Below are 22,229 nucleotides of genomic sequence, written 5' to 3' on the forward strand. Positions count from 1 at the left end.
GGCAGATAAGCTCTTACCTTCCTGTTCATACCTGGCGAGTGTTTCTTTTACTTTAGGCCCAAAGAGGGATGAGCCATCAAAGGGAGCATTAACAAAGGAAAACTTGAAGGGCTCCATGAAATCGTAACGGTGCATCCAGGCCTGTCTCCTGATAGAGATGCCTGAACCTGCTGCCCCACTTGCTCCATCTGCTGCATATAAAATGAGTCTCATGGACAAGTTTATTTATTTTACATTTGTTTACCAGGGGTGTCTGACTGAGCCGAAAAGGCCCTTTTTCAGCAGAGGACAGGGGAGAAAAGCTCCACACAGAAAAGTAATTACATATACATTTAGATATGTAGACATGATCAGTATACACACAAATTGCAATAGACATGTTTTTACAGTGATATGCAGCACATCAAAAGTTACAGTGGAGAGAAGAAACAAAAAAAAAACATTAATTTAAAAATAAAGGTAATTAATAGATTTGTGGTGTACAGTTGAAATTTGGAACATAGGTAGAATACATACATAGTACATAGATACAGTACATACATTGTACATTAGCCAGTGTTTGTGAGTAAGAGTGAAAGCTGTTATCAAGTACGCTAGGCTTAGTATGTGTACCTTATCTGCTTTCACTAGCCTGGGGAGCAGTCATTGCACTGCCAGCTTTGCTTGAGATGTTGCCTAATGAGGTTTGTAAAGGAGGCTATAGACAATGTGTTTTGTATGCTAGTGGGGAAAAAGTTCCATTTTTTAGCCCTGAACTACTATATAGTGTGTCTCCAAAGCTATTATAGCTGTTGGTGACTTCTAGTAATAGTTTGCTTGATGATCTAAAAGACATTTTGGTTGAGTGATGTTGTACTAGGTTTTTGAGGGCAGGACACTTATTGGGGAGGTAATAGAGTGACAGAGGCAGAGCTGATTGTAGGTTAGGAAGTTGGGAAGTTGACAACAGAATTGAGGGTGGTGAGCTGTGCATTGACTTTTTCTGCCACTGCATCAGCTACAGCACCTTGGAGGGAGTCTGAAAGTTTCTTTATCAGGTCCTTCTGTAGTCCAGTGAAATGGATAAAGTAGTTCAGTGACCATCAGGTAAAGGTCACTGAGAAAAAGACGTGTTTCCTATTCCTATCCATGGTCCTGGAATCCTTATTAGCAGAATGGATAGAGGAACTGTCTCAGTCTTCCTTTTTTGTAACCACTGCCATGACCATGGCATCAACTGCTACACCTTTGGTTAGAAAAGCCTTATCCTTTGGGGTTGTGATATATTTGTCTGGAGTCCTAGGAGTGGGTTCTGTAGAATCTGATGTCTCCTAGGCCTTCTGAGAGATTAACTCAATAATCTCATTGGAAGGAGGCATCACCCAAGAGGTTGAAGGGTAAGATCCAAAGGCCTTCAGGTATACCAACTCTTTGGCCGAAAGGGGGGTGGACTGCCATTCACCTCTCTGTTTTAAAATTTCCAGGATGCCTCCAAAGGAGTCATCCTCAGGAGGTGACCATGGGGAACCTCGTGGAAGGAAGATCTGAGGAAGATTGTGTCTTAGACTGTAGGGTGGCCATCACCCTCATCATGACCTGAAAGGCAGTCCACTGCTGCTCCAAAGAACTCCCCGGATCTGACAAACAGGTTTTCAGAGATGATGGAGAGGACAGAAGCTCCAAAGCTGAATTAGGAGCCAAAGTCATCCATGCCGAGGCCTCAAGAGGCAGGATCGGATCTGAGGAGATCCAACCCAGCTCCGAGGACCTGACTAGAGAGTGTCAGCTCCGAGAGGTCTCCTGCTTCGACTGAGCAGAGATGCTTAGGGCAAATACTGGATCCAAGGAGCCAATGGGTCCTGGACCTAATACAGATACAAGCTGGATGTCAGAATCTTCTGGCTTCAAAACCGAGAGTTGGATCAGAGGAGGACCAGGCACTGAAGGGGAAAATTGTGTCTGATCCAAATCCTGTGGGTTTGGATCCAAAACTTGATCAAGGCAGGTGTCTTCAACAGCCTCTGCACTACTCTATCCACATCTTCATCAGAGAGGCTCATGGTTGTCTGGATAGAAAGGGTACGAGACCTGGATCTAGTCAGAAATGGAGAGGGGAGCTGAGAAGGGATTAGCTCCAAGAACAGAGATCGGCTGTGTTATCAAAACTCGGAGGCAAGGTAGACTTTGGAGCCGAAGGGCCAGATGAAGTTGACTTTGGAGTGGGAGGTTCTTTCTGTTCTGATGTAGTATTAGATCCTGAAGCTACTGACTGCTCGGAAGGTTCATTTAGAGCAGACAGTTTTGGCTGTTTTGGTTTTGGCTCCAAAGATGATTCTGGAGCTGGAGAAAAAGCTTTCTCAGACTTTTCCAATTTTGTAGAAGAGGAAGTGGGGGTAATAGCCTCAGCAAATGGGGTTTTCAATAACACCTTTATGATCAACTTGTTCTTACACTCCATGAGTGCTCTTTGCTTAAATTCATGACAGATTGAACAGATGAAGAGGCCCCCAAGCAGTGCACACATAGGGTGTGTGAGTCACCGAGGGGCATCTTTTTACCACATTACTCGCATTTTTTAAAGCCAAAAGGCTTTCCTTCTTTTTGACACATTATAACAACTACAAACAAACAGTACACACTCTAACTACAAAGATACTAATTGGAAGGAGAAGAAGAAGGATTTTTTTTAAATAATGAAAGGTAAAGAGCAGGTAGGGGTGCATCCTCTAACTCAAACAGATGTTAGTTAAATGTCCTCTAACTTAAATGTATGCTAGCTATGGACAGGGAGAAAGAAACAACTCCTTTAACACCAAGAAAAAAATTTTAGGTCAAAAGGAAGGGGAAGAAAGAAAAACACCCTCTAACTTAAACGAGTGTAAGTTAGACATCCTCTAACTTAAACGGATGCTAACCAAAAACTGAACAAAGGGAACTGACAGTAAAATACTATACTAAGAAGGTTGATAAAGAATTGTTAAATGGAAAAAAGGTTTAACTACAAGAATAGAAATAATAATTAAGAAACAACTTAGCCCAGAGCTTGTTAAATGATCCTCTCTTGCAGTGCAGCAAATGAGATCTGAGGAAGTTAGGAAACTGCATTATGGGTAGAGAAGGAGTCCCACGAGCTTTGCTGAAGACCTCAGGCTTTTGGAATGGCCGAGATGGATCCGATACATTGGATCTGACTCATCAGTGAAAATAAAGTTGAGATTGACAACAACACATTATTAATTTGCAACCTGGCTTCTGAATTACTGCAGGTGCATTGCTGTTTAATTACATAGGAATGTTTTGTTCCTGTTTTGCTACATCTAGCTATTACCTTTACAACAAAATCCAAATCTTTATCCACAGTTTTCTGTTGTGTATTTTCTTACTCATCTACTTTCTCAAACTTCTGATTTTGTGTGTCATAATATGCCTGTTGTGAAGCTAAATTCCACTATATGAGTCATTTTTGTAAAAATCAGTTTGGTGCCTTATAATCAAATTAAATTTAGTTAAGTCTTGAAGTTATAGCATATAATTGCAAGAGCATTTATGAAATATGTATTTTGTCTACATGCATGCTGTCATATAAAAGTATACCCTGTGCTAATTTGGCCAAGCTAGTTATCAAAACTACATTTTGATTCTTCACAGTTAGGTGACTTGGAGTCACACATTAGTAGCAGCAAGCAGCTGCACATGGTATGTCAGACACTTTGATGTCCAGTATATGAAAATCACAGGGAAGAGGGAGGAAAAACATACAATAATATCCTCACTCTGTCCACCTGATTAGATGACCTCCATTGTAATTAGTGAATAGAGAGAAGACTGTTGTAATGTTGCACATGGCACAATCGAGCATGTGTACGTGTGTGTCTGTGTGTGTGTGTGTGTGTGTGTGTGTGTGTGTGTGTGTGTGTGTGTGTGTGTGTGTGTGTGTGTGTGTGTGTGTGTGTGTGTGTGTGTGCATGTGTGTGTCTGCGTGTGGACATATATCTGTGCGTGTATTCGTTTGTGTGTGTGTGCGTGTGTGTGTGTGCGTGCGTGTGTGTGTGTGTGTGCGTGTGTGTGTGTGTGTGTGTGTGTGTGTGTGTGTGTGTGTGTGTGTGTGTGTGTGTGTGTGTGAAGTTATAGTAGTCTTCTGTTCTAATGCACTGTTCCATGTCTAGAAATCAGCATGACCAACCTTGTATTTCTTGAGAACTAAGGAATAATTAAACAATAATTCACGACTGTGTTTGGGTCTCTCAGGATTTACTCAAGGTTGGCATGGTTTGATCACGAGGATGAACAATTTTCTGAATTCTTCTTTAGGTATAACAACACCTATATAAACATTTCCATGCAAAACTCCTAAATGTTCTAGATTTTGAGGCTTACTTTCATTTATCCTCCCATTGTATCTTTGTATAATCATTTTCTATTCCCATTTCCTACTCTTGTAACCTCTTCTGACTAAATCTTAAAGCTATCATGCATTATTTTATATGCCCGACTAATTATCCTTTTTTACTGCAGCTTCTGTTTTAGACTAAACTATAAACTCAAGCAGAGTTGGACTTTCATTTAACTCTCCTCTGTCTCTTTTCTCTATACATATAATCAGTTATCAATCCCTGGTAGGGAAGGCATTCCCCAACCTTCAGTCTAAACTTCTTCTTTGCTTCATCCCACTCTATGATGTTTTCCACCTTTGTTATTTGCTCCTAATACCTTGGTTCCTTTCCTAATTTCACTGAATTTAGGTACAATATTAGATATTTACTCATGTATTCATTTGATCATAATCTTGGGGTTTATTCATTCACTAACATTATTCATTGACAACAGGATTGTGTTTTCACTATTACTATTTCTCAAATACATAACTGAGAAAGTATGCCACTTAAACATTTTCATTTTGGCTAGGTATAGTGTGTACATTTCACTTGCCTCAATGTTTATTTTCAACTGAAGCAGAGAGCTTCTTACTAACAGACAGGCACATATACGTACTTATAGTCTTTTTACACGATCAAGTTTAGTTACTCATATTATAGCGAACATTTACTACACTCATTTCACTAAGAGTGCACTTACGGGCAATATTTCAAGCAGTTTCTGATTACTTATAATTCCATGTCTTGAAGATGTGATGTGTTTATTCAGTACATGGTGAGGTAGGCTTCAAGGGTATTAACACAACGGAATAGAAGACACAGACACAATCTATACATTCCTAATTTTGCATGTTTTACAACATGCATACATGCTTTTAAAAAAAGTGGCGTAGAAGAGATGTTCTTAGAACTAGCATAGAGTTTGTTACATAACTTGTTTAGGGTGACAAACTAATCAAACTTTTACAGAGGTTCCATGAATGTTGCATTGTGTTGACTTACTTATCCAATAGGATAGGAATACATTTATGTTTTTAATAGATAAATTCAAAATCAACAAGTTTGTTTTTAATAAAAGTATTTTAGTAAATATGCATAGGTATATATATAAGCAGCGCAAAGCGCACCTATGACATGGAGCTTACACGTTGTAATAAGCTTTGAGATTGAATTGTAAAGTTCTTATATGCTGATTTGATAGAGAAGCTTTATTGGTGTTAGATGACTAAAAGTTGGTCAGAAAAGGCTTCATTTTAGTTGATTTTATTTGACAATATGTTACACAATAACGAACAACTTTGGAACTGTAAAAGGATACTGTATCCAAGCTGTTCTGTACCTTTAAAAATATGTGATGTCACGAACACTATAAAAAGAAGAAAGGGGAGGAGTACAAGTTGTTTGAAAAAGTTTTTGAATTTTTGGAAACGAAAAGCATTTTATTTTTGTTGTTCCATTTAACCAAATTCTATTGGAGTTGGTATCGCTTAAATAAATACATTTTTATATTGAACTAACACATTGCCGTGCATATTTGGATACAGGCACAAAGAAAGAAAACTTGGTCAGGTATATAGGTAACACTTGGTCCATTTGTCTGCAGCTATTCCAGGTTTTGGTTTCAATGGTTTTTGAGTTTGTTGGTCCTTTCCTATTTTTCCCCAACAAAATCTAGCCCCCTTCTTGCATTAATATATGCCTAGTCATCCCTATTGATAAAAATCTTTTTTGTATTCCCATGTTGGCTTCTTCTGCTTTGTACAAATAATATGTTGTATGATTGTCACAGATTTACTTAAGTGCCTACATCCAAAATCCTACTCTCTCTCCTTATTTCATCAACTCCCCCTCAACTCAGCATCATCGCTTTCCACTTTGATGTATAGTCTTCTCTTTGTGCTATGTATATGAGCCTTAACTGTGATGCTCTAAAGTATCCCCTCCAATCGGATAATCTCAAACCACCTTGTTCTGCGGGGAGAAACAACTTATCCCATTTAACTACTTCATCTAAGTTGAGTGACATTATTGTGGAACTCAAGATGTTCTGCAGGAATGTTATGTTACAAATATTGTATGGTAATGAGAGTTCAGATAGTAATAATATTTTCTATAAACCCAGTACCTCTGTATCCCAGAGTAATTAAAGAGTGGAAATGTTTTTGCAAGTATGTGAAGCAGAGATTTATGAGGTTTTGAATAAATGAAAACACCCTTTTCATAATTCAAATGTCAAAGAGAAACAGGCTTTGCTACAATTGAAAGAGAATGATCAAATAGTGATAAGACCCACCAATAAAGGGGGCGGTATAGTTGTAATAGATCGCAGTTTTTATCACAATAAGATGATGCAGTTGCTAACTGAGGAGGCTACTTATGTTTGCATTGATAAATCACATGTGAACAAGATAGACTCGACCATTAAAGCTAGATTGGAGATTTTATTGGATTTGTATAAGATCAATATAGAATTATTTAGATACTTATCTGTGGCCAATCAAATTATACCAATTATTAGTGGGTTGCTCAAAGTACACAAGGTATGATAAAAACCTCCCATGTGTCCACTTGTTTCAGGGAATGGCTGGGTAACATAACCTATTTCTATTTATTTGGATCAGCAATTCAAACAAATTTTGTTGAAAATGCCAGCTGTTATTAAGGATACAAGACATTTTCTGTATGTCTTATCAGAGTTTACCAACAGTTTGGAGGAAGGAATAGGAAGTTTGATGGTTACCCTACATGCCCAAAGCTTATTTACAGTGATTTTTAATAAATATGGAATAACTGCTGTGAAGAATATTTTTAAGAACTAGCACTGACTTTGATGACGATAGAATAGATTGCATAGCATTTTGCTAGAATTGGTTGTAGACAACAATATTTTTGTCTTTGAGAAGGATATCTATTGGCAAAAATGGGGAGTTGCAATGGGAACCCCCTGTGGAAATACATATCCCAATCTAGTACTGGCGGATTGGGAAGCCACAGTTGTATTTACTAATCACTCCTTCTCCTCAATGTTAAGATTTTATTAGCAATTTGTAGATGACATGTACTTGTTATGGGATGGTACATTACAATTACAAGACTTTCTAAGCTACCTTGAAACAACAATGGATTTTTTGGAATTCATGATACATTCTTCTGACTCTGCAGTAGATTTCCTCGATGTTAGACTGTCTATTGATATTGAAGGGAAAATTACCACCAGTTTATATCAAAAAGAATGCTAGAAGAATACTCTCTTATGTCATAGCAGTATGCATCCCCCACACATTTTTTCAAATGTGAATAAGAACCAACGTTTACATACATCCAAGCTGTATGCAGTGGAAGAGGAATACATAGCAGCTGTGGATATTATGGAGAATATACTAATGAAAAGAGGTTACAAGCAATCTGAAATTAAGAAAGGGATGCCTATGATGAAACAAATGAGGACTACATCAGGTAAACCCTTTTTTGCAAGAGGACTGCAACATGTGGAATCATTGAGAAATATGAATTTAGAATGGAAGAACACAATAGTTCTAACTTATACTGACAGCAGATAATTTGTGACATCATCAGAGAGAACTGGAAAATTTTAATAGCGGATACAAAGATCAAGAATATTGTAGGTGATAAACCTCTATTAATTTTAAAAGAAATCGTAATCTGAAACACCATCTTTGTTATAAGGCAACACAACAGAGACCATGAGATCTGACAGAAAAGGGACTTTTCCATGTAGAGTTTGTACATCATATAACTACATTTCAAACTTAAAGGAATTTGTACATCCTCTACAGAACAAGAAACATTATAGTTGAGCCAACGCTGATTGCAGAACAAGACATGTTGTTTGTATTGCAATTTGTTACTCCTGCAATTGCTTTTATGTAAGTAAAATGGATAGACAATTAAAAGAGCATATTTCTAAACATGTAAGTAATATATGACTGAAGGATGACAAGAGTCCATTGGCTAAACATATCATGATTAATTTGGGACATCATTTCAATTTTATGTTTTAATAGTGATATATGGAAAATTTTGTGGAAGTGATATTACTTTAAGGACAGAACGGGCTGAAATGGAATTGATAGTGGAGATGCAAGCTTATAAACTGCCAGGTCTTAATGCTAATGTGTCATTGAAGCCTGCCCTGAAGGGGGTGTCAACTTCACAAATAATTATTTAAAGCTGTTTTACTTCCAAATATCTTTAGAAGTATGTCTGAATATGGATTTTTTGATTTGCTGACATTTGAGATGGCATGGTGATACATTTACTTCAATGGAACTGGGAGTTAACTTTTAATTAAGAGCATGATTGGGCATTGGCTTACAGTTTTTTTTAAAAGAAGTTTGGGTTATGTTTATGTTAGATCTGAAGAAGGGTTTAAAGAGCCCAAAAGTGCTAGTCCCTTTTTGGTTTTATTTACATCTTTTATAGAGTTTTGTATTGCTGTTGGTTTTATTGCAGTTTTTAAATATTTATGCTTATACCCACAGTCTGGTGATCAGAAAGAGTTTATCTTTGTTTATAAATATATATATATATATATATATATATATATATATATATATATATATATATATATATATATATCTGTGGGTATTGCTGAACCATTTCATGTGGGGGGACATAATTTACTGCTATCACCTTTGTTTTACCCTCATTTATTTTATATCTTGAAAAAGAAAAAAACTTGAACCTGTTTCATAATGTTCCACAATGCTGAAAGATCTCTTTCTGAATTTATCAAATACAAAATAATATCATCTGCAAATAATTGCATTTTTTCTTGAGTGCCATACAAGGTATACTCTTGAATTTGTCAGTCCTATGGTTTCTTTTCCAATGGTGCTAAGTATAATGTAAAAGCAAAGGAGAAATAAAACAATCCTGGATGGTTCTTATATTCAAACCTAGCTTACCAATGAGGAACTCTACCTCCTTGATGCTTGCCTCTGTCCCTTCATGCATCTTCCAAATTAACCCCATTGTAATATCAGTAAATGTAAATGGTTATTGCCCTTTTCATTAAATTCCAGTTAACTCTATCAAATGCCTTCTCTGGATCAAGAGCCAACAATTACAGGGTCTTCTTGTACTCTGCTTCCCTTTGGATCATCATAATTCGGTTAATGTTATCAAAACCACATTGATCCACAGCTATCAAATTCAGTAACAAATGAACCATTATTGTAGCCAGTACATACGTAAATGCTTTGCAGCCATGGTTCAAAATTGGAACTGGGTTACGAGATGTTGGATTTAAAGGGTCTTTGACCCTTTGAGTAGTACAGCTCTAGAACGTTATTCCAAGATGTTGACACTGCTCCTCCTTTTAAAATATCATTAAACAAACCCTCCAAACTGTATCGCTTTCCCTCCTGTCTTTCACATTTTCAAAGGAATACTGTGTTTCGGAAGACTTTTCTGCTGCCTGATTATGCACTACCAATTTTATCTCTAACTTTATATACTGCTGCATTTATTTATTTATTTATTTATTATTTGTTGACTAAATTAGTCTAACAGGCTAGTAGTCTCTATTCAGGGAAGACCCTAGGAGGTATTTATACTGTGTTTTATACTTACACTCATCTTAAATATTAATTCTAGAGCCTCATCTCCTTCTAGCCTGGGCATATTTAAGTCTTTCTCTATTTGTTTCTTTTCATAATTCTCCATTCATGTGTTCATAAAAATGTTTATAGAATTTCCCTCAAAATGTCTGTAATACCTCTATACAGCTCTGGCACGTTTTCTAGTTATATAAGCCCTTAGCTTGGCAATACTCCCTTTCTGTTATTCTGCTGCCTCAGCCATTATGTTAATGTTTTTGTGCTCTGGGGTTTCATCAAAAATACTTGCATAACAGGGGCCATTTTAAGTTCATTCATATTATTCAACTATTCCCATAATTTTTCTTTCAGCACTCAACAACTGCTCCCCTTATTTTTCCATAAGAGCTCCTCCCATCTGTAATTCTATAACCACTCCTCTGCTATCCCTTCAGAAAGATTGTACATTCACTAGTAACTCCTGAATCATTTTTACTACCTCTCCCTTAAAGTCCTTCATTTTTAATAGGTAAGTGGGAAAGCACCAATGTTTGATGTTTAGTTAATTACTCTGACTCTTAGTCTTACCCACGGATTCACTATCCTTTCATGCAGGACTAGCTTAATCCTGCACGGAAGCAGCTGTTTAGGAGCAGGATAGCAGTGCACCATGCATATTAATGAAGGAGTGCTGCCTGAGCTCCTAAACAGACACTGAGCATGTATGAGTGCAGGGGGCGTGTCTGAGAGCAGAGCTCTCAGAATATACATGCCCCTGCAATGAAGAACAGCAGAGTATGAACAAGAATGCGCAAGACCGCTCATAGGTGTTCGCATACCCCCAGCAACATCCCCCCACGTTTACAAGAGCAATAGTTAAAACATTAAATATAAAGAATTTTTTTTTATGAATTAGATTACATTTAACCATAAGTGCGCGGGTTTGCCCATCACGTAGCTATGGTTAATGCAGCTAAAATGGCATAAGAGGTTAAAAAGCAAGATATATGCAAATGAAGCAATATAGCAATAGTGTAGTGGGCAGAGCCTTCACCTTACGAGCAGTCATTCCCGGTCTGAATCCCACTCCAGTGCAATCCATTTTCCATGTCAAATCACTGTATGATCAATTTATTTTGTTGCATCACCTACAATAACATATATTTACAACATTTATATATTTATAACATATATTTGTGAACTGGAGTACTGCATTAAATGCAGATGTGAGGTATCAGTGGCATAATGTTGCAAAGTCCACAGATGATCACAAGTGCCCCATACAGTATATGTACACGGGAATCAGGGATACAAATGGAAGGTAAAATGTGTAATGAATGATAATTCCATACAGTTTCCAAATCCACCACCTTCCCAAGAACCATTAGACATTATTGTCTAAATTAGTGTTCTGGTAAGCAGGAGTAAGCACTAGTAAGCAAGTGTAAGCACTATTAAGCAGTAGTAAGCAGGAGTCAGCATATTTAAACAGTAGTAAGTGGGTTTAAGCCTGTTTGCACAGGGGTAAGCAATGCACACACAGGTTAAGCAATATTGAAGCTAACTCTCTGTAAGCATATTTAACCAGAGGTTAGCATTGCTTACCTTCACGCAAACCTGTGCAAACCCACTTACAATTGCTTAAAATTGCCTTTGTCACTCTGTATGCAACAGCTAGTGTTCTGGCCAGAAACAAAAGAAACAGCCTTGGCAGATCTTGCCCCCAGGACTCTGTACACTATAGTCACAGTAGTTAACCACTAAGCCATCACAGCAGTACATAAAGACTGAGGTATCACCAAAGAGATCCTCACTATAGGAAATTCAAACTGAACATATGAAAGGAATCTATATACAGTCTTATGTTTTATAACCTACTACAAAACCTAAATATGTGAACTGGAGTACTGCATTAAGGCCAGATGTGAGGTGTCATTGTAATAAAGAGTTGAAATCCCTCAATAAACACAAGGACCACATACAGTGTATCTACACATGAATCATGGACACCAAACACATATATAACATGTAATGAATAATAAACCAATGCCACAATGCAAATATAATGCATCTTAAATATTAAGCAATGGTAAGCATTCCACAGCCCAGCTTAGTATGTGTAAACAATGCGTAGGCCAGCTGACTCAGTCTGCCCATTGGTCTACTCCTTTAAGTAATGCCCACTTTAGGTAAGCAGGTTTGCCCATAGCTTAGACTTTTCAAAACCATCCAATCATGGCAAAGTGTGGGGAATCGGCCCTATTTAAACCCAACAGGTGGGAATACATCTCATAACTGGTTGCAGCTTCCCCTTGTAGGCACTATGTCTGGAATGGGAAAGGGTGTGCACTTCTGGGCGCAGTGCTGGGGCATCCAGGAGTCCAGAGTCATGGCAGGACTCCTTGTGAAAGAACACGACATGAGACTACTTCAGGGCCAGTACTAGGGTTCCCAATACAAAGCAGAAGCCTGGGACCATCTTGCCTGTGATCTCACCAGTGCCACCAGCATACCCCGAACTGGTGAGCAGGTCAGGCATCACTACGCTGACCTGAAGCAGCGAAAGGGGGATCGCTTGGATCAGTGGATCCAACAAGCTAGGAGGACAAGGGAGTTCCCAGCCATGTGTAAGTATCAGTCCACTACCTGTTTAATAATTGCCAGCTCATGTATATGATGAATAGGTATGGCTAAATATTCCACTTATGTCTTTCACAGTGGCAAGTGAGTGGGCTATAAACCAGGTGGCCCATGCATGTCGATTTGAGTGGTTGTGATGTGAAGCAGGTTAGTAATACTCTTGCATGTACTGTCATAGGAAATAAATCTAAAAGTAGTAGTAAGTTAATTGCGTGTATAAAACCTGTATTGTTTAAGGCATGTACTGCACACACCAGAGAATATGGCAGGAAGAGTCTCATATAGGTTGTATGTAAATAAAAGCATAATAGCCTGACGATAAAGGTCAAACTGCTGGACTGCATGTGCTTATTCTGGTATCATATGGTAATGCAGATTTGCAGTCACTTAATAGTACTGTTGTATTAAACACTGTTACTCACACTGTTCTACATAAATAAAATGTATAGAAATGTCTGTATAAGACTGGTGTAATCCCAAGAGGTCATATAGTACAACTGAGAGAGACATAGACAGAAAACAGTGAAAAGACAAGCAACTAAATCCAAATAGCACACTCAACTGAGACGTTAACTGCTGTATTTTTAGCACACACAGCATCCTGGGAGTGGTAGTAGGCTATATACAGAATCATACCCCACAACTGTACAGATATGTCCAGAATGTCCAGTAAATTGGCCCATATCTGCTGCTTGTCATCCTGTCCCCCTGGGAAAGCAGTGGGATGATTCCAGACATTTAGGTAGCAGACAAGAAATACAACTGATTGTCAGACATCTATGAGAACAAACCTGTTATTCCAGCAACTCCTCAAAATGTTATGATAGTAATAAGCAACTATGTCCCATCTACACCCCCATGTTGTCAAGCTGTGACCAGAATGTGTACAGTAACAGAGTGAGATGTATGTGCATAATACTAATGTGGAATCTGGTAATTTCTGTGGAAACATTCAGGTAGTGCTAACAAACATTCCCCCCACAGGTCCGTCAGATATGAACACAGTGCCTAGAAATAAAAGGCTGATACCATGTACTGGACTGTTTACTCTGGTATTGTATAGAATTGTTAGTGCTGCAGTTGCTCTGAATAACAAGGTATTAGTCATCACTGTCACCACACTGTGCTACATAATATAAATATCTAGGAAATCCTGTATAAGAGTGTTGTAATACAAGGTTAGAATGTAAAACCACAGGAGAATTATAGACAGAAATCAGATAAGAGATACACAGCAATATCTATATAGCACACACAACTGTGATGGACAGTGTTTTATTTTTAGCAGACACAGCTATGGGCCTAATTCTGGGAGTGGTAATAAGCTGTATGCAGAATCATACCCCACAAGTGTACAGAAATGTCCAAAATGTCCAGTTAATCGGCCCATATCTGCCGACTGTCACCCTGTCCCCCTGGCATATCAGTGTGCTAATCTCTGACATGTAGGCAGCATTTCATGTCATATAACTGTCAGGCCTGTACATAATTGGAAAATGTCAATGAAAACAAACTTGTCTTTGTACAATTCACTAAAGGTGTAAGAGGGAAATAGTAGAAATATATCCTGGTTCAGTTACATGTGGTCAAGACATGCCCAGAGACTGTGCAAAAACAGATGGACAGGTATGTGCATAACATCAACCTGGAATCTGGGAGTATATGTAGAAACAGTTAGTTAGTATTAACAAACAATTCCTCCACAGATATACCAGGTAAGAGGTGTATACTGTAGGTAAAACCAGTTCATGTATATAGCTGTTGACAGCCATACCACTGTCCAAACTAAGGCAAAAGGGTAGTGTACTAATACTTGTAAGGTACAGATAACAGCACTGACTAGGAAAGTAATGCAAACTACAGGAATATACTAGTTGTTAATTGACAGCTTTCTCTCCCCCCACCATATCTGCAACAATAAACTAAATACCCAACTCAATTGGTATGTGCTGACTTAATTCTAATGATGGGACATATATCCTATTGTGCGATAATTATTTAAATCTCTTTCTATGCATGTGCTATGTTGAAATACTCCCACATTGGTGGCATAGTGCCATCAATGTAACTGCATACTGTTGTAATTACCACTGTGGTCCCATATATGCATGTGCTCTGTTTGCTATGCAACTGTTCTATATCTGGTATTTGGGTTAATGGGAATATCTATGCATGCTGTTATACCTAATCCTGGATTGTGTTGACTATTACTAACCCACATATGTTGATAAAACTTAAACACCATAGCACATATGGGAATGCGGGTCCCAGCCGACCCACCTGTCCCACCTCAACTGGCCATGGCACCAGCACATCTGGGGCCCAACCCAGGACCTCCTCTTCCATTGGTCTTGCACCACCTTCGGGTGGAATCGTCTCAGGGGATGGGGCTCACCACCCCAGGAGTGGGTGTGCACAGGAACCTGTCACCCATTGCCAGGTCCGGGTCGTGGTGCGTAGCGAGCTCCATAGGGAGTTTGGAGATTTGCTACACCAGCTTGATGGCAATGTGTCACACCTAGGGGGTTGGACTAGCTCTCGGACTCAGCCCCCAGCACAGCCACCTTCGGGGCTGTGAAGGTGCAGTGGTGACTGCCCATGGGTGGGGACCTCAGTCCCACTGTTTCCATTAGGGGGGTCATAGGCTTCTGATTTCCCAACACCCCTTCCCATCAAGGTGTTTAACCCACACATGTGTCATATACTGACCCTGTATGCGTCTTGTTTGACTTGTCTGCTAACCTACCCAACCTACCTCCCCAAATATACCTACTATCCCTTCCCAACATCCCACTCTCACCTAAAAAAAAGGGCAATCTGTTCCCCCTAAAAAATCTCACCCCATGCATAGCTGTCCATTTTGCACACGTGTCCACTGGACACATGTAATCTGGTCTAATTGGCTTAACAACATATTATTATTTTCCTCACTTTTTTCTTCAGGGGTAGGAGTGTCCAAATATATCTCCAAATTCAGAGTATATATACACAGCTGTTGCTGTAGAAGAAATGGGCAGCTATGGACCTTCCCTACACTCTTCCTGCACATCCCTAGCTATTTTCCCTACTGTCTTTCCCTCTTTGTGCCCCTTTTTCACCACTTTCCTGTCAGCCCTTTTTAATTTCTTTTAAAGAAATTAGCGAGGAGGTAAGCGGGAATAAGCACTTTTAAGCAGCAGTAAGCAGGTTTAAGCCTGTTTGCCCTGGGGTAAGCAATGCCTACACACGTTAAGCAATTTAGAAGCTAACTGAGATAAGAAACTGTAACTGGAAGTTAGCAGTGCTTACCTTCATGCAAACCCACTTACAACTGCTTAAAAGTGCCTTAATCACTCTTATCCAATGTCCCTTGGTCTGACCAGCAACAAACTAAACAGTGTCTGCAAGGCTCAAACCCAGGACCCTGCACACCATACCCAAAGTGATTTGCCACTAAGCCATGTTAGAGATACATAACCCTGAAATAAATCCACAGAGCTGACTTGAAACCACTGAACTTATGTTATTGAATTAAGCGCTTTTGTCAGGCATTCACCTCAAGACTTCATCAGAATAACTGAAATTAATTAAACATCTCATTAAATACAAAAATGCTCCTATCACATGTCAAAACTATGCATCCCAATTGGTTAAAACCTAACACTAAAATTTTAAACTGGGCCTCTTATTCCAAGCATATTACTAATTACTAGTTAGGACATGTATATTAATCCAATAACATTTATATAATATTGCAACAAGTAATTAACAATTCAATAAATTCTTGAATGTAGATAAAAACATTATAACCAAAATCATAGTGAAAGCAGTAGATGCAAATTTACATTAATACAACCAGTACATGTTTATTCTATGCACCTACAAGTGAAAATCGGACTTAAGTTTTAAATAACTTGAAATGGATAATGTATCATTTAATCCAAAATTGTTGGTAGCATTACATCTCAATTGCCAGAGTAATTCCTTGTATTTAAGAAGTAACAGGTCCACCCCTGGTCCCTTCGAGACATACTTGTTCCAAAACAGAACATTTAAAATATGCTGTGGATACTCTATAATATGCCTAGCCTAACCCTGATGTTTTCACAAACATATCATCCAGCACAGTCATTCAACAGTACATGAAATGTATTTATACATGTAGATGTATGTGTATGTGTGTGTGTGTGTGTGTGTGTAGATATATATATATATATATATATATATATATATATATATATATATATATATATATATATATAAAATTAAAATTAACCACACTCAAAAAAAATTGAATGAAGAGAAGAAATTTTAACTAAGAAATGAACTTCGAGACAATAAAAGCATTCAAAAAAATAGTAAATCACACCAACAAATCTTGTAGAACTTTAGCGCTTTCGTCTTATTTATTATCAAGACTTCTTCAGAAAGACATGTTTCATAAGTATGAGCAACCATTTTCACTTCCTTTATATACATTAGTTCTAGCAGGCCATTTAAATTAACAACAGTTCCTTTCCAATAAGTGTGAACAAGCAGGGTGCTGTGTGCATTTTCATTAACATTGCAATCGCAGTTACACAAGGTAAATTGGTCAGACAGTAATAGCCTTGTGGTGCCGTGTGCATGCTAAAAGGGATTTTGTGCAAAAAGGGATTGTGTGCAAAAAGGGACTGTGTACAAAAAGGGATTGTGTGCAAAAAAAAAAAAAAAAAAAGACGGGGGAACCGGGAAGGATGACAGTCATGCTGTTATGATTCTAATATAAAAACGTAACTTATGAGTCTTTGCCTCCAAAGGTAAGTAAAGAAGGGAACGGAGGAAGGTGGAGGAGTCAGGTAGAGAGTCCTACTATGCTTTGGTATCGGTGTGTGTGTAGAGAAATGTGTGGATATGTCACCTAATGGGGGAGTGGGAAGAATGCGGTGTGGACTTGAGGGGGGGGCTGTTAGGGGGGCGCCCATGACAAGAAACATATGAATAACAGAGTATCCCAGAAGACTGTCAGTGCGGATGGTACCACCCGTGGGCTGGTTCGGATGGTATCACCCCTTGAATGGCTGCGTGAAATAGTGAGACCGGGGGGTATAGTTGGTGGGGTCAGCGGGGGCTAACCTGGTGATTAGGAGCATGTGTGTAGGGGGTATGGGGGAGTCAAAAAGTCAGAGAGAGAGAGAGAGAGAGGAAACAATATATTCACTTGCACAGCTGTAAATCCATAAACACATTAAATCTACTTGCACAATTCTTCAAACCCTCTTGCACAGTTCTTCAAACCCTATCACATTTCAATCTCTATACCATTTAAGTGCACATTTAAAGTTCAGTGTCTCGTTGAGACCTGGATAGACATCAGCTCTCAGTTCTATCTGCCATTTTAATTCCCGGACTTGCAGGAATGTATCCATGTCCCCTACAAATTCTGTTATTTTTTTCAGCACTGTGAATTTGAATCCTGTGAAGTTTGGGCAAATAGCACTGTGTTTAGCCCAGGCATTCAAACTGTCCTGTTTGTGTATTGCTGCAGTGTGTTCTTTAATATAGCTACTCAGCTTCCTGTTCGTTTTGCCGATATAGAAATTCCCACAGTGTTTGCAGAAAGCACAGTAGACTACATTTTTTGTGTTGCAGTCATAGTGGTCATGTAGACTGACAGTTCTGTTGCAGTGCGGGAAGGTGACTTTGTTGTTTTTTCATATGTGTACATAGGCAACACACTTGCTGCAGTCAGACATTCCAGGTTCTGTCGATACTTCGCTCTGTGGGGATGGACTTTTAATCCTCTCGAACGCACCACCAAAAGAAGAGGTTTGTTTGAAACAGAAGTTTGGGGATGTCCCAAGTAACTTTGTCAGACCTTTTTCTCCTCCCAAGATGTCCCAGATGTTGGTGAGGACCCCTCTGATTCCAAACATATCATTGGAAATTGGAAGGGGGAAACTTGACACCCAGTCCTTTTTGTTCGGTCCATTCTGTGCCCTTGCTGTGAATCCCTTTTCCAGGATTGGTGGGTACCTGGATTGTCTGTGCTGTATGATCTCTTGGAACAGGTTGTCCACTAGATACTCTGGGTATTTTCTTTCTAGGAACAAGTTTCTGAGGTAAAAACCTTCCTTGATGAAAACCTCGTCCCTAAAAATGAGTCTGGATAACCGGATGAATTGTCCTTTTACAATATTCTTTTTCATGAAATGGGGATGCTGGCTGCTGAACTCTAGATAGTTATTCCGGAAAATGGGCTTGCGGTAGATGTTGGAGTCAAACTGTCCACTTTCTGGGTCTATAGTGAGGTGGATATCCAGGAAATGAGTGGTGGTTCAGATATGTCCTACAGTGAGGGTCAGGAAGTCCAGACTCTGGAAAAGGGTTTCCAGAAAATTGCTCAGAGAAAGTCTGTCCCCCTTCCAGACAAAAAAGACGTCATCAATATAACGCCTGTACATTATGGTGTCGTTGAACCTGGGCAGTGATTCAACCTTATCCATTTCCCAGGCACTGAGGACTAAGTTTGCATATGCTGGGGCCATTTTAGACCCCATGGCTACCCCTTTCTGTTGGTGGTAAATCTTCCCGTTGAATTGAAAGAGGTTATTTTTTAATACTGCTTCTGTTAACCTGCATACAGTATTAATCTTAGTCCTGCTTAGGTTGGAGTGCCTGTTCAGGTACTGTCTGGTGAGGGTCAGTCCTTTGGTGGGGGGGATGTTTGTGTAGAGTGCTTCTACATCTAGGGTGACCAGTAAATATTCCCCTCCATCCAGCCTTAGTTTGAAGATGTCATTTAGAAAAGTCCAGGAGTCCTTGGTGTAGTATTTGCTGTTCTGTACAATGGGGTTAAGGATGTGGTCTATGTATTGTGCAATCTTTTCTGTTTTTGTCCTTCGGTTGATACCACATGGCAGAAAGGTGGATTTTCAGGGTTCTTGTGAACCTTGGGGATTCCAAAAAAATTTCCAAGGCTGGGTGTCATGACCTGCATGAAGTCTTTTTCATCTTGAGAGATCTCATCCCTGAGGTACAGTTCCAACAGTAGGTTGTCAATTTGTTTAAAGTTTTGTTGTACCTGGTTGATGTTGACCTTTTTGTAGAACTGGTTATTCATGAGGGATGTGTTTGGATATATTTCTCCTGCTCCATCACTACTATCCCGGATCCCTTGTCAGCCTTCATAATCCGTAGGGATTTGTCCTGACTCAGTTCCTTCCAAGCCTGTCTTTCTTCCCTGTTCAGGTTGTGCCACTTTGCCGAGGGCTTATCAGAAAGGAGTTTCCTGATATCCCTTTCGCAGGTACTCGCAAATAGGCTCAGTGTGTTGGAGAGTGCAGGAGTGTACAGGCTCTTTATCTTAAGGGATCTGTTGTTATCTTCCGAGCTTTCCTCATCTTCTTCCTCTTCATATTGTTGTATATCTAATTTTAGTTGTAACTTTCTCAGGTAGCACTTGAGGTCCAGGATAACATCCGCCGTGTTGGCTCTCTGCGCCGGGATGAAAGAAAAGCCTTTCTTCAGTACCTTATGATGGCTTTCTGAGAAAACTCGTGTGGTAAGGTTAAAGATGTCACCTACCCCTGCTGGAGACCTGAAGTCAGTGCTATCAGGTGCTGGTATCATCGAATGGGGAGGGTGATCAGTGTGGTCCATCCCAGTAATACTAGTACTGTATCCCGTTCCCGCTCCTTCTTCCCCTGTGATTGTTGTTCCCCCTCCTTCCCTCAATATTGTTGGTGTTGTGGTTCCAGTTTCATTCATTACCCCCAGGTCTGAACCTGGTATAAGTCCTGGTTCTGGTTGTGAGTCCTGCTGAAGATAAAAAAAACATTGTTGTTGCCACTTGTGTTGTTGGAAGACTGGTCGTTCATTGGTGGGGTCTGATAAACCCTTCCTTGATTGATCGCACTGTCCGGTGTCCTGCGGTTTGTATTGTTGTTGTCCTCATTGTTGTCGTGGTGGTCAAGTTCACTGGTGTCTGGATCTCTCTGTGTCAGCTGATTCTGAAGAGGCATTTCTGGTCTTGGCTGTCCCCTAGGAGGAGTATTTACCATCATCTGGGAACTACTCCCTGCTAGTGGGCTGGATGTGATGAGTCTATCCAACTCTGGTGTGTTGGGTCCATTTCTGGGTTCTTGTAATTCTGTCGTAGGCCTTAGTTCGGTTGTGGACAATGGATTGGTTGTGGGATATCTGCCTGGCCTTCTCCGTGTGTGTAAGGAGCGTGCGGGCCTGACCGGGTATGCTTTTCCTTCCTCATGTTGTTTAATGTCCCTAAGCAATTTGCCTTTCTTGCGTTCAATCAGTGTCGCCACATGCCTAGTGATTTTGTGCGGTACATTGTCCCACATTTCTGTGAAGTCAATAAATGTGGGATCCTGCAGGATGCGTTTTTGCAGATCATCTATTTGAGACTTGTAGGTGGCCATACTCTCAGTATTACTTTGGATGAGTGCTTTGATAGCTGCTAGCCCAGAGTCATTATATATTTTGACCAGTTCTTTGTGAAGCTGAGAGTTTGGAGTAGTCCTGTTAGGAAATTTGTTACACCTGAGACCCTGTGGGACTATATCCAGCTCTAAACACCTTTCCAGATAGAAGTTGTCATGCTCCAGGTTTTTGTAGGTTTTAATCAGTCTCTCGAATCTGGTAATCAGAGACCTGGCACTCTGTGAGACCCCCTCTGTTTTGACTGTACTCCAGTTGTGCTGTTTTATTCTGGACCGGGCAACGGAAGGGATTGATTTCCGTCTGCGTGAGTATCAGGTCAAGAGCTTGTGTGGTCCTTATTTCTGTACCAGTTCTGTTGTTAATTGTGGCCCTGGGTCCAGAGTGGTCTGGGGGTTCAGTGTGGTCTCTGGTGATCCTTTCATTTGTAGGTGTTAAAGGTCTGCTGTTTAGGTCCTCGAAGAGATCCTGCGCCAAACGAATTCCTTCCGATAATATTGTAAGAACTGTTGTTGGATCAATGGGTGTCCTACTCCTGGTTGCTTCTGTCTTCAGTTGGCTACTAGAGCCTGAGTTGGGTGCTATGTTTCCTGTCATACTGTCACGTGGAGTAGAAGACTTACAACTAAAATTAACCGCACTCAAAAAAAAATTGAACGAAGAGAAGAAATTTTAACTAAGAAATGAACTTTGTGACAATAAAAGCATTCAAAAAAATAGTAAATCACACCAGCAACTCTTGTAGAACTTTAGCGCTTTCATCTTATTATCAAGACTTTTTCAGAAAGACATGTTTCATAAGTATGAGCAACCATTTTCACTTCCTTTATATACATTAGTTCTGGCAGGCCATTTAAATTAACAACAGTTCCTTTTCAATAGTAAAGTGTGAACAAGCAGGGTGCTGTGTGCATTTTCATTAACATTACAATCGCAGTTACACAAGGTAAATTGGTCAGACAGTAATAGCCTTGTGATGCCGTGTGCATACTAAAAGGGATTGTGTGCAAAAAGGGATTGTGTGCAAAAAGGGACTGTGTGCAAAAAGGGATTGTGTGCAAAAAAAAAAAAAAAAAAATTATAGGGGAACCGGGAAGGATGACAGTCATGCTGTGATGATTCTAAAATAAAAACGTAACTTATGAGTCTTTGCCTCCAAAGGTAAGTAAAGAAGGGAACGGAGGAAGGTGGAGGAGTCAGGTAGAGAGTCCTACTATGCTTTGGTATCGGTGTGTGTGTGTGTGTGTAGAGAAATGTG

The sequence above is a fragment of the Protopterus annectens genome, chromosome 3.part1 (genome assembly GCF_019279795.1).
Source record: "Protopterus annectens isolate FY-2018-M chromosome 3.part1, PAN1.0, whole genome shotgun sequence".
In the NCBI taxonomy this organism is placed as follows: Eukaryota; Metazoa; Chordata; order Ceratodontiformes; family Protopteridae; genus Protopterus; species Protopterus annectens.